At 42.1% G+C, this 15205-nt stretch overlaps 1 pseudogene; it reads left to right on the forward strand.

Annotated features, from left to right (window-relative positions):
• Nucleotides 1–2062: 2062 nt before the first annotated feature.
• LOC112478303 lies at nucleotides 2063–2180 on the forward strand (annotated as a pseudogene).
• Nucleotides 2181–15205: the final 13025 nt, after the last annotated feature.

Raw genomic sequence — 15205 nt, forward strand, 5'->3', positions numbered from 1 at the left:
TAATTAATAACTGACAGCAATTTTTTTCTAATTTAGTCAAATAAATATCTACTATACACCCACCTCTCAGTTTGGTATTATAGATGTCAATGCAACACAGTGCCTTTTTTTAAGGAGATTTTATATAACTCAGAATTACCTAAAACAAAAATAGTAAATTCTCTTCTTCTTTATTATTTATTATTTTTAAGGAATTTTTACCATCTCTTCTCTTTCTCTACAAGTGCCTTTCGTAGATCAAAGCAATTGCAGAGTCAAGTCTAAAATGTTTTAGCAGCATTTTCTTCGAAGATGGACAACAAAATCTTTAAATCCCTTTGAATTCAGTAAACCTGCTTAAACATTTCAAGTTTATTTCAGAATAAAACGAAATTCATTTAAAACATACAGGTAGTTCATAGACAAAATTGCCCTAATTGATTAGGCTCTTTTGGATGAAATTAACTGAAACCAAACTCACATTAGCTTAAGTAGAAATGGGAATGTATTACTTCATCTACTAAAATGGCAGGGTTATGTGGCGTCAGGCTCAGCTGGATTCAACAGCTCAAACAAAAACATCTGTTCTCCACACCCAGATTCTGTTCGCCTCAGTTCAAGGTGGTAATCCTTGGCAGCTCCAGGCTCACAGCCTACCAATATAACCACTCCACAGGGAAGGAGCCTCTCATTGCCAGTGGCTCCAGCAAAGTCCTAGTTTGGGCGCTCATTGTCTCAGTGTGGATTCACTTTGGACAGAGTGGTATGGGGTCCAGCTGGCCAGGCTTGGGTCAGTCTAAAGCTAGAGGGTAGGGTCAGCAATACCTAAACCAAATGGACTAAAAGCAGCGTGAGGTACCTCCCATGTAAAGAAGTTTAGAGTGCATGTTCCAAAAGAAAGAGAAGAGAGTCAGAGCGAGCAACAACCCCGTCCATTACAATTGCCTCGGCGATTCCTAATACATTGAAAAATTGGATGGTACAAGTCAGGTAAAGGACATATAGGAAAAAATAACAATAACCACATAATTGGTAACAGACCATTAAAAAGTTAAATGTGTCATCAAAAATGTGGGGTATTTTTAATCTTCAAATGCCAATAGCTCCTTTGATTGGATTATTTTCAGTGATTACAACAAATTAAACTATAATTGGCCCAAATAATGCCTAAACTCACTTTAAGTTGTTTTTTTTTTTTTTAAATCTGTAATTCTGTGAATTGGTTAGGTTGATTATTTCATTGTTTTGGAACCATCTAGAAATGGCTTTCAGGTCATAGAGTTAGGTAAACTACGTGATACTGTGTAAACAGTCTGACACTTACCAGATTTTTCCAACTATGGCTTCCCCACAAGGCGAATCTAATATACACTCTTTATTTAACATCATTTTGTAGAAGAAGCAAAGAGAGTTCAACTATATAAATATATAAATATATCGCATCATGTTTCATATGATTATTGAATAATATTAAAGTTTTTCTTCAAACTTACAGTAATTATATTCTCACCATAACTCTAAATATATAATGAAGGAATTTTATGGGTAAAATAAAAAGTATTACCTGGAAATATATCACAAAATACCTGAATAATTTTTAATTATAAATTTTAAAAGCAAAATAATGAAGCGCAAATATAAGAGTAGAAATTCAACCAATTTGATTTGATTTATTGGTATGAACCTCAATTATACTTTTCTGGAAAAAAAATCTTTTTAAGTTTATTTCCCTCTTTTTCACACTGGTGGTTTTACCCAACAAAAACACTCTAGATGATATCATTTTATTCTATTTTTTCCATCATGTACACATTTTCTTTTACTTTCATTTTTTCCATGTAAAACCTCAATTACAACAAAAGGCAAACACATATCACAAATTGACAAAAGTGGTGATTTTTTTTTAAAGATCATAATAAATCCAGATTTCTTAGCTTTAGGGTTATCTCCTAGTTCTTAAAAAAAAAACAAACAAAACAAACAAACAAAAAAAAAAACCTACTGCCCATCCACACAATACGCTACTTCATTTCTGAAGTAACACTCATGTAGAATTCAGCAGCTCATCAAGAATACCACAGCAGCCTACGGCCATGCCACCCTGCAGTGCCTGAACCCGTCTGATCTTGGAAGCTAAGCAGGGTCGGGCCTGGTTAGTGCTAGGATGGGAGACCACCTAGGAAGACCAGGTGCTGTAGGGAAGAAAGAAGGAAGAAGAATGCCACAGCATTCACTTTGGAGTCAGCACGGCTCATCCTCTCATTGTAGCTCCTCACTATGGTGAGGCTACATTTTCATCACCATGGCCTCCCACAGGTACTTGTTTCAGCGATGAGATTCACCAATTTTTCATTATTCCAGAAAAGACAATAGTCGACTATCTCTCTCTAGTGGACTCGGTGATCTTACCTTGAGGTGTTAAGAATCGCTGAGGGCTATGAGGACTTGTGTAAATTACAGCCATGCAGAGAGGCGTTGAAAAATCAATAGGTAATGAAATAGTACTGGAGTGAAGTAGCCAAGAGAGCAATGGGTGGGAAACTCCCAAGGATGCAGTTTCATTTTGTCAAAAGGTAAAAGAAGATGTTCTGATGCGTTTCTATAAAACAGGCTTCCTTGGAAATGAGAGGCTATCGGTATAGATGGCAGGAGAGTCACTTCAGTGTACCACAAAACACGATGAACTATGGACTTTTTGGTATGACAGTTTCATTTAGATAACCATGCATTTTATTCCAGTCAAGCAATAAATATGGCATTTTCTTCATCAGTTTGGGTGTCTCCCTGCCACAGGTTTTCTGTACGCTAAGTATCCAACCATATCTCATTTCTTTCATTCCATAAGGATCCTTTCTGATCCTGGGTTAGTGGTGTTCCCCAAGAATGTGATAGTGTGGTTGAGCCTGGACATCACTTCCGAAACGTTCCCACTCACTCACAGATGACTGTAGATACATTGACCTGGGTGCTAAAACTCTAGTCTTAAGGACTAGGTTTTTAGATGATTGAGAGTCCCTGAGCTGATATTTCAATCTGCTGGTTTCTTTATTTTTTTAATTTGAAATGACGTCATTTGTGTTTTTGATGTTGATGATTTTGAGATGATAGAACAGATTTTTATTAAAGAAGATTGTGGAGTGTTTGAATATAAGAAAGAAGTAGGTAGGAGAGAGGGATCCAATTCAGTCAACTTTGCTTGGAAGAACCTGCTTCCTCCCGCTTCTGGGAAGAAGTCCCTTTTGTCTCTGTCCTTTCCACTGGTGAAAGATGGCCTTCGCTCCTTATACGTCCATCTGTTGTATAAATGAAGCTGTCTGTAAGAGCCAGCCACCAACTGAATCTGGGATCTAGACCAAAGAAAAGGGAACCATAAAGATGATCCCCAAGAACTGATTGAAATGATGGGATTACATTTGCCATCATTTCAACACACACACACACACACACACACACACACACATACACACATATGTGTACATATACATATATATACGTAGCTACTGGCCATTGTTTATCGATAGGCCAACGAAAACTGGAGAATGTCCTCCAAGCTCTCTTTTTGGTCAGTTAGTGTCACTTCAGCTGTGGGGGTTGAAATTTTTTAAAAAAAAGTGATACCAGCATGGAAGACAAGAAAATAACCATGAGTATTTGTTCTACTAAAAGACTTACAATCTCGCTGATGTTGTAACTTGAGTCTTAAAACACCAAATAAAATATCCTACTTATTTCCTTCCCTTTTAATGACACCCAAGTACACTTGGATCACTGTCAAGCAGAATCCTTTCTATCTGATAAAACAGGGAAATCACCATAAGTGAAAAGCATTGAAATGAGAACCAACTACCAGCCCATTCCCAGCCCATCTGTGATATGTCAAGGATGTTTCCTGATTACTAATGAATAGTCTTAATTATTATATTTTACTCTCAGTCTGTGTCTACCTATATTATGTAGCATTGAAAATGACAGCGTGTATCGTATTTAACAAAAATATGTATGATTCAGGTCCCAGAAAAACACTTTTCTGAAATATCCAGATAAATAATGAACGAGGAAGTGGTTTAAGTAACCTGATTATCTGGTAATTTGACTTTTGTCTTCTCCTTACATGAACATACAGAACCAAATATTTTCTGTCCTCATCATGTACTACCATGTCTGGATGAGGGTACTAAGATGAAAAATCCAGCAGACAACAGACAAGTTCTTGTGCCACTCACCACACCCAGTCTGCTTGTCTGCCCTCTACTTGATGTTCTCATAGTGGATAGCTGCTAGTCATGCTCCCTTACCATGCACATAGCAATACCCACCTCCCCCAACAATTCATCTGTTGATGCCGTTATCCATCGTTTATGACATTGCAACCGCAGTAATGAATTGATATGTCTTGATCTTTGAAAGGCTTAGACAGGAGGCCACACATTATAAGCAAAAAAACAATGTCAAGACAACTCTATTCAACAGGAGCTGGAAATGGATATTGTGCAGAAAAACTGCATTAAAGTTGAAGAGAGTTTTGTTTAACATGATGATTTTAAGACTTAAACAATTATGACGGGCAATAACTCCTTCAATCAGAAGATTGTGGAGAAGCCTCAGTAGGCTAGGTTGCCGGTGTGATTCCAAGTCGTGCTACCACCACGAAACACTAGGGGTCGCCATATTAATACCAGTGTCCTGGCTCCATTGCCCTCCAGAGAGCCTACCATCCCAGAGCTCTTTGGCTCCCTGTTTATTCAAGGAATGTTGCTCAGGGCCCTATCGTGATCATTTGCAGTTATTTCAAGCACCATGGAAATAATGGGGTAGAGTCCTCTCTAAGCCTCTTTCTGGTGAATGACATTTTTTAAGGGCCATCTAAGAGTTATCAATCCATTATTTTGGGCTAGATGTAACTATAAGGGGTGCGCAGGCCAATTAACCAAATGTAGAACATTTTCATTCAATAGTTACACGGTATTCCAAGTCAGATGCTCTGCTAAAGCTCGAATCTCTCAAACCAGGACAACACTTTTTTACTTGCCAGGATTGATACTTCTGTTGAGTGTTGACTAAAAAATTAACATCTCTCTCTTCCTCTATTTCTCATTTTTTTTTATGTTTTCAATCCCCAATTCAGAAATTATTTTCCGAAGAAGGAATTTAAGGTTATTTTTATTCTACAGATATGTTATCACCAGGCTCTACCACAATCCCTAGCATCAGATGGGAAACTATGGGCCCAGGTCCAGAGGAGGTCCCAAACTCCTAATGATAGGATTCTGCTTACTCCTATTTCAGTCTTAACAATAATCCTACCCACCTCCACCACCATAAGCAGGAAACGCTAGTTGTCTCATTTGGGGTAGAGCTTCTGAAGGCTAGGATTAAAGCAGTTGCAGATCTGTGAACAGCATTTCAGCCACAAAAAAAAAAAAAAACAGTATTGCAAGGAAAACAGATGGCCATTGATGATAACATTAAGATCATAGCCCAGATAAAGTACGATTCTAAGTTAAAATTAATATCAAAGTTTCCGGGTTTTTTTTTTCTTTTTTTTACATGTTCTCTTTGTTTCTCATTCATTTATTTGTTGAGTACCTAATACGTGGAGGCATGTATTAGGCGATGGGGGAGATAGAAAAATACACATGTACGAAGAAGGTAGCTAGTGATTACCTTCTCTTCCCTGCCCTCACCGTTCGTGCAGCTGCCTTATCCAAACACCTCGCTTCTCCATCCACCACTTCTCTCCCGCCCTGTCCACTCATGGGCTCTTGCTTTCTCCTGTATTCCTACGGTTCTGGACTCCCCTCCCCTTACCCTCACCCAACCTCTTGTTGTCTCTCTAGACAGCTTAACATGACGTAATAGGAAAGAAAGTATAATGTATTTTGTAGTATGTGTTCATCATTCCTGTACTTAATTTTGAAAAGAGGCATTTCTTTCTCTGAAAAAGGAAAATATTGATATTCCTTTGATTCGTGTGTGTGTGTGTGTGTGTGTGTGTGTGTGTGTAGCCACCAACCAATTTTTTTTCCTGTGGGTTATCAACCCTTGATAGAAAAAAGAGAAGAGTCCCCCTTTCTTCCTCTAGAACAACCATGGTTTAGTAGGACAGTGATTTAAGATATTTCTATGTAGCAATTTAATTTCACAAAGCCAATGATACAGAAGAGGAGAAATAAATCAAAAGCATGCAAAAGGTGGTATTTGTTAAGTAGGTATTTTGGGAAACTTGAAATATGCTTCTGTCTAACCTGAAAATTAAACTCTTGTGGGTCCAAACCTTAATTTCTACTAAATTACAATGGAGTTGTCCAGAGTATAATCATATCTTACGGTGTTTTTGCCATTATTTGTTTTTTTAATTTAAGTTCTTCCAAACTCTAGCCTATAAACACTGTACATAAGAGAGTTCTTTAACTCAAAATAAGGAAACTTTCATTGTTAACTAAGAGGTCCACAACTTTGATGTTCCCTTTGTCCAGAATGGGGACTCTTAACAAAGAGACCCTTGGCTATTTGCAGCTGCCAAATAGTGGACATAGAGAGAGAAAGAGAAGTTCTTCAAGACTCTCAGAACTGGATGCACTGGGCTAGGACAAAAATTGCAATGGCATGCATCAAAAGCATCATACACAAGAGATTATATAAAGTCTACTTCAAGTTTAATTATATCATGCATTTTTTTCTTTGGGGACCTCCAGTTGATAATAACCATAATAAAATTTTCTAATCAGATGCTTTTCTAATCATTCAAAGCTGTAGTTGGATGGTCCTGATGATGTAATAAGTAAGATGGCAATAAAACAGAACTTCCTAACCAAGGGACTGTGGACCCCAGTAATTCCATGGATGGATTGAAACTTCCTGAAAAATGCATGCGCAATTTTGAGTATGTGTTAACTTTTCTGCAGAGAGCATCCATACCATTTATTAGCTCTTCAGACAAGCCATGCCCCCCAGCAGCTTGCAAACCCCCTGGACTTGAGCATCTTTACTTAGCTAGGTCTTTCATTACCGAGTCAGGAACCTCCTGGTCAAGCTTCATCATTGTGTGGACCAGAAAAATTCGATTATTCGATTAACGAGAATAATAATCTTAATATTTACTGAGTGTTTATCATGGGCCAGAGCACCATTCTAACTAAGCACGTGTGTATTCATTTAATCCTTATCAGGCAGGGGATAGTAACATTTTATAGGGGATAACATGTCATTATCCCCATCATAGCTAGGATGCCGAAACACGGTGACGGAGGCATCTTTCCCAAGGACACCAGGTGGGAAAGTGGCAGAGTTCGGGTGTAATCAGCGTTTGGCCCCATCATCCCTGGTCTTGGCCAAGTGCTTAACCGCTCTGCTCGCTGCCTCCTGACCGAGGGTTAGTTACTCCCATTCGATGGTTGTTCCCTTTGGAACAAAACCGAACTGAGAATCTAAGAAAATATGACCACTAAAAAGTGAATGAGAAAGAAAATCTTAACTTGCCTCACCCTACTCCTCATTCCCAGGATGCTGGCAGCACAGTGCCAGGGCACTCCTTGGTAGTAGGGAGGGCTCCAGGGGCAGCAGGCAGGGCCCACGGGCCCAAGGGGATTGGCTGGTCATCACCCTGCAGGACCCTTAGCACTCACATTTGAGTAGCACTTTCTAATTGGCAGTCCACGGCCACATCTCCCCTTTCATTTGATGTCCCCCTCTCCCCTGCAAGGAAGACAGGGTGCAGATTACTCCACAGACTAGAAAGCTGAGGCCCAGAGAGGTCGTACCTTCCTCAGCGTCCCAGGACGAGGTTATGGCAGAGGCGTGTCTTGGACCCAGGACTGTGGACCCTCAGTGCAAAATCTTTCCATTGCTCTTCTCTGCACCGAAAAACAGAGCAGCCAAACAGGCAAGAATCCACGTATACCCAACTCTGCTGCAGTGGGCACCTTTGTATTCGTGGGCATGTAGTAGGCACTACCTTGAACCAATGCAAAACATGTCGCTTCCGTTATCTCATTTAATCCTCAAAACAACCCAATGATGTAGCTATTATTTCCCCAGTTTTACAGACAGGGACACTGAGGCTCAGCAGCACAGCTAGTAAATCCTGAAATCCAGGCTTCAGACCCTGATGCGTCCAGTTCCCCAGCGTTCGCTCTTCACCGCCGGGCCGAGCCGCCATCCAAGGAGACAGGAAAAAGCAGAGGAGGAGGAAACGAACAGCCCTGTTTGTGTGATGAGCAATGCTTTCTACCGTCTCTGAGGATGGCACAAACGGAAATCTGTCTCTAGAAGTAGCACATGAGGTTAAAATTAAAGAGAACAATTATGAGCGATTAGTCACTGGAGTGGGGCTCCATGGGCGTCTTCAAAAATAGGATCAGCACTCACTCACTTGGACCTGCCACCGAGGAGCCGTCAGAGAAGTCTTTTCTGGGCCTGAGATTGTGCAGTCATCTCTCTTAAAGGAGCCAGACTGCTGAAGCTCATTAGAAACAATGGCCTCATTTCTCAGGGGTTGTCGAGTCAAGCGGGTCCTGAGGAAACTTCTTTGGCACCCGGCGATCATGAAATTAACACCAGAGCCACTGGCAGCGGATCACTCTCCTGTGCTGGGACCTCGGGGGCGGGGGAACAGTCACTCAACCTTTTTATTCTGAAAACCCAGGAAGCCCAGGTGGCAGGAGGTTTGGGTTTCAGCATCTCTGAATGCATCATTTCAAACAGTCACTCTTCCTAAATTTTAATTCATTCCAAGGTCCCAGGAGAAGCATCCTGGATGCACACAGGGAGGGCTCTCAAAGGCCTTTGGGACAAAGTGTTTGGGAGGGAGACTCTGGCAGGAAGGCAACAAGTGAGGCTCATGTGCCAGGGCGGAAGGGGCCCTTCTGTCACCAGATCCCCTCAGAATAGGAAGGAGAGCGGCCTGAACAGGAGCCTTCAGGAGTTTTGCATGAGCCCCTGTCACAGGCAGCGGACCAGCGACTAAGCCTCTGCCAGCAGTGCCTCCAAAGGGAGAGGCCCAGAATGCTACATCTTTGATGTGCTCAGTGGGTAAAATTCCTTTTTGTGGAACCTTCCCTCGGCTTTCAACATGATGTCTACTAAAGAGTGTTTTCACAGCACGCAGGCGGCCTGGCCCCCAGGCGGCCCCAAGCCAGAGACGCCATCAGGCTCCCTTCCAAAGGCAGCTGGGGTCCCTAGGACAGCCCAGCACAGGTACCTGGCCCCAGCCCCCAGAGAATTTGGGTTTCTCCTCCAGCAGCAAAAAAATACGTATCCCGATGGTTCTCGCTAAAAGCTCTGTCGGCAGGAGGGGGCCAGAGAAAGGCCTGACTTACGGCCGCTGTGAAAGAAAAGGCGAGAAACTAAAGGAAAAAAAAGTGCAGTACGGAGAGTGAAGGGGAGGGTTCTGAGGTCGTCGTTGCTGTTTGCTGTTTTCCTCCAGCAGTTTCTCTTTTGGAGATCTAAAATCTGCAAGTGTTACGTCAAAGCTTTCTCCAAATGGCTTGATGAGGGCTTTTTGTTGTTGGGTTGCTGCACTCCCGGGACTCATTGGGATGGCAGGATAAAAATTAATTAGAGGCTGTTTGGAGGGGCCTGGGCAAGACAGCCTGAGGCTACGCTCCAGTCTGATTGTTAGAAGCAATATCATCACCACCTCCTCACCCAGCGAACAGACCTGTGCTGGGGTGGCCGCGGGGAGCCACGGAACGTTCAACACAGACATCAGAGCCCCGACTTCCTCCCAGAGAGATTACTTACCACAAACCAGTGGATCTACCTGCTGACAACCTCAGAGATATGTCTTGTTTCATTTTCAGATTTTTTTAAGGGCGGAGGAGGTTACATATGAAGCTTACAGAATCCTGATGAAACAGCTCAAGCAGAAGGAGGTGCTGCCTCTTCCACGCCTCTGAGTATGACATTCCGGCTGGGCAGAGCCACCCAGCAGACACAGGGAAGGCGAGGTCCTTTCCAGGCACAGATCTGGCTCCTTTCAGAGGGCAGCAAACTGAACAAGGGGGGACTCTAGGAATTGGCACATTTCTGTATGACCGAAGCGGACCGACGATTGCTTAACATTCAGACAGTTTACAAGGAAAACAACCCAAGTCGTCCTCACACTTCCAGTCTTCGTGTCCTCACACTTCTCTCTCCTTCGTTGATTCTCCTCTACTTGAAGTACTGGTTCAAAGAGTGACCTTGAAGTTTAAATCATTGGGACATGGTTCCCCAAACCCAGATAAAATAGTTCAAAGCATGGTATCAGTCCTGGCATTTTAGCTTTGCCAGCTGTATATTTCACGCTAGAAATGGAGAATGTGAAGTGAATGGGTGCCTGAGTTTCCTTCTTAAGAGTACTTCTAAGTGTCATGAAAGATCCTGTGCACCTCAGACATACAGTGCATCTTCAGACCAGGGTAAAAATGTTAGCTAGTTCGTCCTTGAAACATTTCCTGTGATGCAAGCACTAATTAAGATCCCTGTTTTATGGATGGAAACACTGAGATTGTTCATATTTCCCACATCCAGAAAAAGGCAATCTGTGTATGAGCTCAAAGAAAATTTGGAAACTCCTAGAGCTCTTCCCTCTCCCTAAACTTAGCTGTGTCTGTTTTATTGCCTATAATTGCTTCCTTGCCGTCATGTTGAGGGTGGGGGTGGGGTAAGCCAATGGGAACAATTACCGAAAGAATAAGAACAAGTTTCCCCCCCCCCCCGAACAGCCATTTCTAAAATGAATTCACCAGCTGCATAATATGAAATCACACCACTGCACATGTCAGCAACTTCTTGCTTTCAAAGGTGCATTCTTTAAGGTGAGTCCTATTCCTGGACCTCGGATAAGGAATGATCATGGCACTCACCACATCTTCAGAAGAAAGTAGATGACTCCTTCCTAGGAAGGTTTACCACTGAATCCAAATACTCAGCTTATTTCGGTGGGGAGGAAGACAGCGGTGAGCCAAGCTGACATCCCTTCCATGCCCCAGTGACTTTGTTCTTACACATCATGACCAGATAGAGGAGAAATCGTTCCCCGTACATGGAGACAACAGTAGCTGGTTAATGAGCTCAGGGGTGAGGGGTAGGTGGGGGGAGCCCGAAACTACCCCTTGCCCTTTTGTTCTCTGCCAAAGGCAGGTAAAAGGAGACACGTGAGGGTTGCCGTGAGAAACCAGGTACCTACTAAAGTCAGGGTCAAGGGCGTATGGCTATGTAAAGCCAAATCCTCTCCACTAAGTGCTTTCGAAACTAACCAGTCCGCCTGAAAATCAATCTGCCACTTTATAAGCAGCCAGCATATTTAGAACCATGGAAATTAAAGATGGAAAAGACCTATTAAGTCTTCTAGATCATTCCCTAGGGCCCAGTGCAGGCTCGTTCCCTGTAGTGCATTTGTTAGCGCTATGTCAGGCCTAATTTCAAGTGTCTCAAGCAATGAACATAAGGGAGGCAGAGACAGTGATGTCTGCCTACTCCACTGAACAATGATCATGTGATTAGAGTTCTCTGAGCCTTTGGCATGCCCAGAAAGGGTTTGGATTCCCCAGGGCTTGGACCAGAAGAAACAAGCAGCTTCTGGAAAGCAGGGAACTTCTTTAGTTCTTTGTGTTTAAGCAGAGCAATACTCCGTGTTCCAGAAGCGTTTAGGCACCGGCCTCTCTAAATAAATTGCCATAAAGGAAGAAGAGATGGTCCAGGTATACCAGGGCTCGTTTTAAAACAAAACAAACCCTCTCCCCAAGGAATCCCATCTTCTCTCTCCAGTTTTATTCTGGGTTGGTCAGCAGTCAACCAAACCATATTTCCAGTTGGTGGCGAAATGGAGGACACATTTTCAGAGATGCCAGGGCTTTATTCTAGAACATTCAGGACCCAGGGATATGAAAATAAGGGCAGACGACTTCACAATAGTACAGTCAGAGTTTTTCTGAGAAAACCATTTCTCTTTTTATCTCTGTTCCCAGCTGGAGAGGAAGCAAGTCAAATTCACAATTTCAGGTAGAAGACTCACTAAATGAGGGTAAACAGAAGCCAAAGTTAATAGGACCCAGAGAACAAAGGGATCAAAACCGAATGCAGGCAATGTTCTTTTGACTTCTCAGTTTTAAAATGATGAGACAGTCCCTTTAGATAGTCACATTTAAAATTCTAAATCCTTGCATTGTACGGTCCAACTCTGTCATATACCTCTTTTCCGTTATATGACATAGGTGAAGTGAAAAGTGAGTCATTCATTCATCGGCCCAATGCAAAAACGATTTTCTACACCGAAGATCATGAAAATTTGTTACCGCTTCACATTTCCTGGAATCAGATCATCCAAAGAGACTCTCTTACAATATATCAGGTCCAAAGGATGAGGCCCATTTCTTTACCAGATACTTTAAGCAAAACTGAACTTTTAAAATCCTGAAGTTTGACTCACAGGCCAGCAGCACGTTTACTTCTGAAGTCTCCAACCCCCACCCTTCTCCCCACAGCCCTTTCTCTTTCACTCTAAAACATTATCTCATCTCCGCATTGCAGCTTTCTTAAGTTCAATGTCAATAGCTAGTTAGGAGAGGGCAGGAGGGTCAGGGCTTAGGACTCCAAACCGTCCTTGACGTTTCTCTGTAGATTGATCTGCTGTTTGCATCAGCCCAATACAAAAAATAAAAATAAAAAAAATCCCTCTTTACTATCTAAGATCAGAAAAGGAAAATGTCAGTTTGAGAGCTGACCAAATTCTGATAAGAATGAACTGGAAGTGAGAGAAAGGAAGAAATGCTGTCACTCTAAGAAATTTTTAATTTAATGTTTTTAGACAAATATGTTTCCTGCCACGTGTGTATGTGTTTTTCACCCACAGCTCTTCCATCCCTCCACCTCTTTTCCAAATGCTCTTCTTGAGAGAAAGTCTGTCTGTTTTGACTTGATTTGATTTGATTTTTACGGTCTTTCCACAACCTTTCAAAGATCTGGAAGGGTCAACCTTTCTGGCCTGAAAGCTGTGAGCACATTCACTCCCACAGAATTTCTTCTAAGCCCTGGGATAGTTTCCACTTTCAGAAGTATCTATACATATTTTTAGAATTAGAGAGATAATTTAAATTCTCAGGCTTAATTGAACCGACAGAAGGGAGAATGGAGTGCTACAGATGGAAACACTTACCAAGTGTGACGACCTCTGAGTTCAAATTTAATACCTACATAATAAAGGCTTGAAGATAATATAATGGGCATTGTTTCTGTTGCCCTATTTTTTTTTAACTTATGTATCAACTTTATTATTAGAGGAAATGGCTGGTGTTTTTAAATACAGGCTACACAAAACATCAAGAAGTGACCCCTATTAAAAGATACATTTTTCATGAAGAAAAGGCCAAGTCTTTGATGAATAAAACACTCAATAAGAGTTAAGTATTCTTCTGAATGAAAAAAAAAACTTTTTCTGGAAACTAGGGAATTGCCTAGTTCGCCAACAGAACATTTACTAAGCACCTACTCTATGCCTGGCACTCTCACAGGCATTTTATATCATCTGAGTTAATCTTATAATAATGCTATGATATAGATATTATTACCAACATTTTTCAGTTGATAATGAGAATAAGGGAGGGTGGGTTTGCCCAAGATCACCTAGAAATGGTGTGACAGACCCAAGGTGCATATCTGGTGGGGTTACTAAGCATCTTGTATATAGAGGACGTGTCCTGAATTTAAAGATTTTGTCCTGTATCTTTATTCATTTTGTCAAGATAACCTTAAATCTCCTGTATCCAGCTAGTTTTAATAAGTTACAAAAGTTCGTCAGGCGATTTTTCAAATTTAACTGGGCGTTCCGTATTTTTATATGCTAAATCCGACAAACGTAACACTTGGGACTTGTAATCCCAAATCCAGAGATTTGCCCCTTCCTCCACACAAAAGAATGTTATTTTTTCTGGACATTTGCAGGAACAAGCAATGTATTCACTAAGTTTGATCTATAGCAAACAATATGGACTCCTGAGTCATTTAGACTTGGGTTCAAATTCTTGCTCTACTACTTGCAAGCTGTGTGACCTTGGGCAAGTTTCTCAACTTCCCTGAGCCTCAGGTTGCCTATCTGCTTTAAAACATTCACCGCCCTTAAGAGACAGTGCAAATTCCTTAACATCTTAGTGTCTTATGTATACCAGCTCCACCAAATTTGTCAGCCCTATTTCCTACTTCCACACAGAGGAGATAGTCAATCAGTGTTTGTCAGGATAACTCGGTGACTATAACTCTGAATTTGATTAAAGAAACAATTAGGTTTTCAGATTTGAGTGTCAATTCTTTTCCTCCCAAGGAGGATTTAACCGATATTGAAGCCTTGAGCCTCTCATCCCTATAGGTAGATTTCACTTTTTAATTAAAGGTGCCAGATAACTTAGATGATCTAGAACCTCTCTAGGCAAGGATACCACATTGAGGTCGCCAAATGCTAGAGGAAGCGTCAGCAAGAAGACCTTTATCAGGAAAAGAATTTGGATTTTGACAGTCCAGGCTCACCACCATCCCCTCCCCGCCAGACCAAGCCCATTTGAGATAAACGCCTGCTTGGTGGGCAGCAGCTCACCTCCTGGCTTAGAGGTAGCCAGGCCATAACCACCAAAGAGGAATTCTCAACTCACTAGCTCATTATCTGGCATGTCCTCTACCTTTTCTTGAAATCGACAAAAATGTCATATAAAATCCGTGTTTGGTTGTCCAGGCCCGGACTCACGTTGTCTGCGAAGATTTTCTATGTAGTCGCTTGGCCTCCCCTTGCTCTGGCAGTCTTATCTCTTGGTCACCGTGTGTCCCTGGAACTCTGAAACGGGAGTGTCGGCCACTGCCTAGGTACTTTCATCATTGACCTGGGAGATACTGAGAAACACCCAGGCCCTGGTGGCACCACCGTGCACATGGCAAACTCTAGGACCCTAGGAGGCAAGACTGGGTGGGACGTTAAGTCAGAAGGGAGAGTGGGAAACAGCCCCCAGGAGCCGATGTTCCCCTCCGAGAGAAAAGCACGAGGCCAAAGGCCTGCCTTAGTGAAAACCAAGGATACAAAACAGGCGTCTTTATAGACACATGACCTGCATCCCTGAGGCCCTGCTCTTTACGGATTCATGCACTGGCATAAGTTCTAAATTGCTGCCAGTTTCACAACTGTTTTTAATTTAAAGGCCTCCAGGCCATGATATTCCAGGGCAAAGAGAGATTTTTCGGCAAGCCGAGCAGAAGGACGAGA

The sequence above is a fragment of the Pteropus alecto genome, unplaced genomic scaffold (assembly GCF_000325575.1).
Source record: "Pteropus alecto unplaced genomic scaffold, ASM32557v1 scaffold42, whole genome shotgun sequence".
Classification (NCBI taxonomy): Eukaryota; Metazoa; Chordata; class Mammalia; order Chiroptera; family Pteropodidae; genus Pteropus; species Pteropus alecto.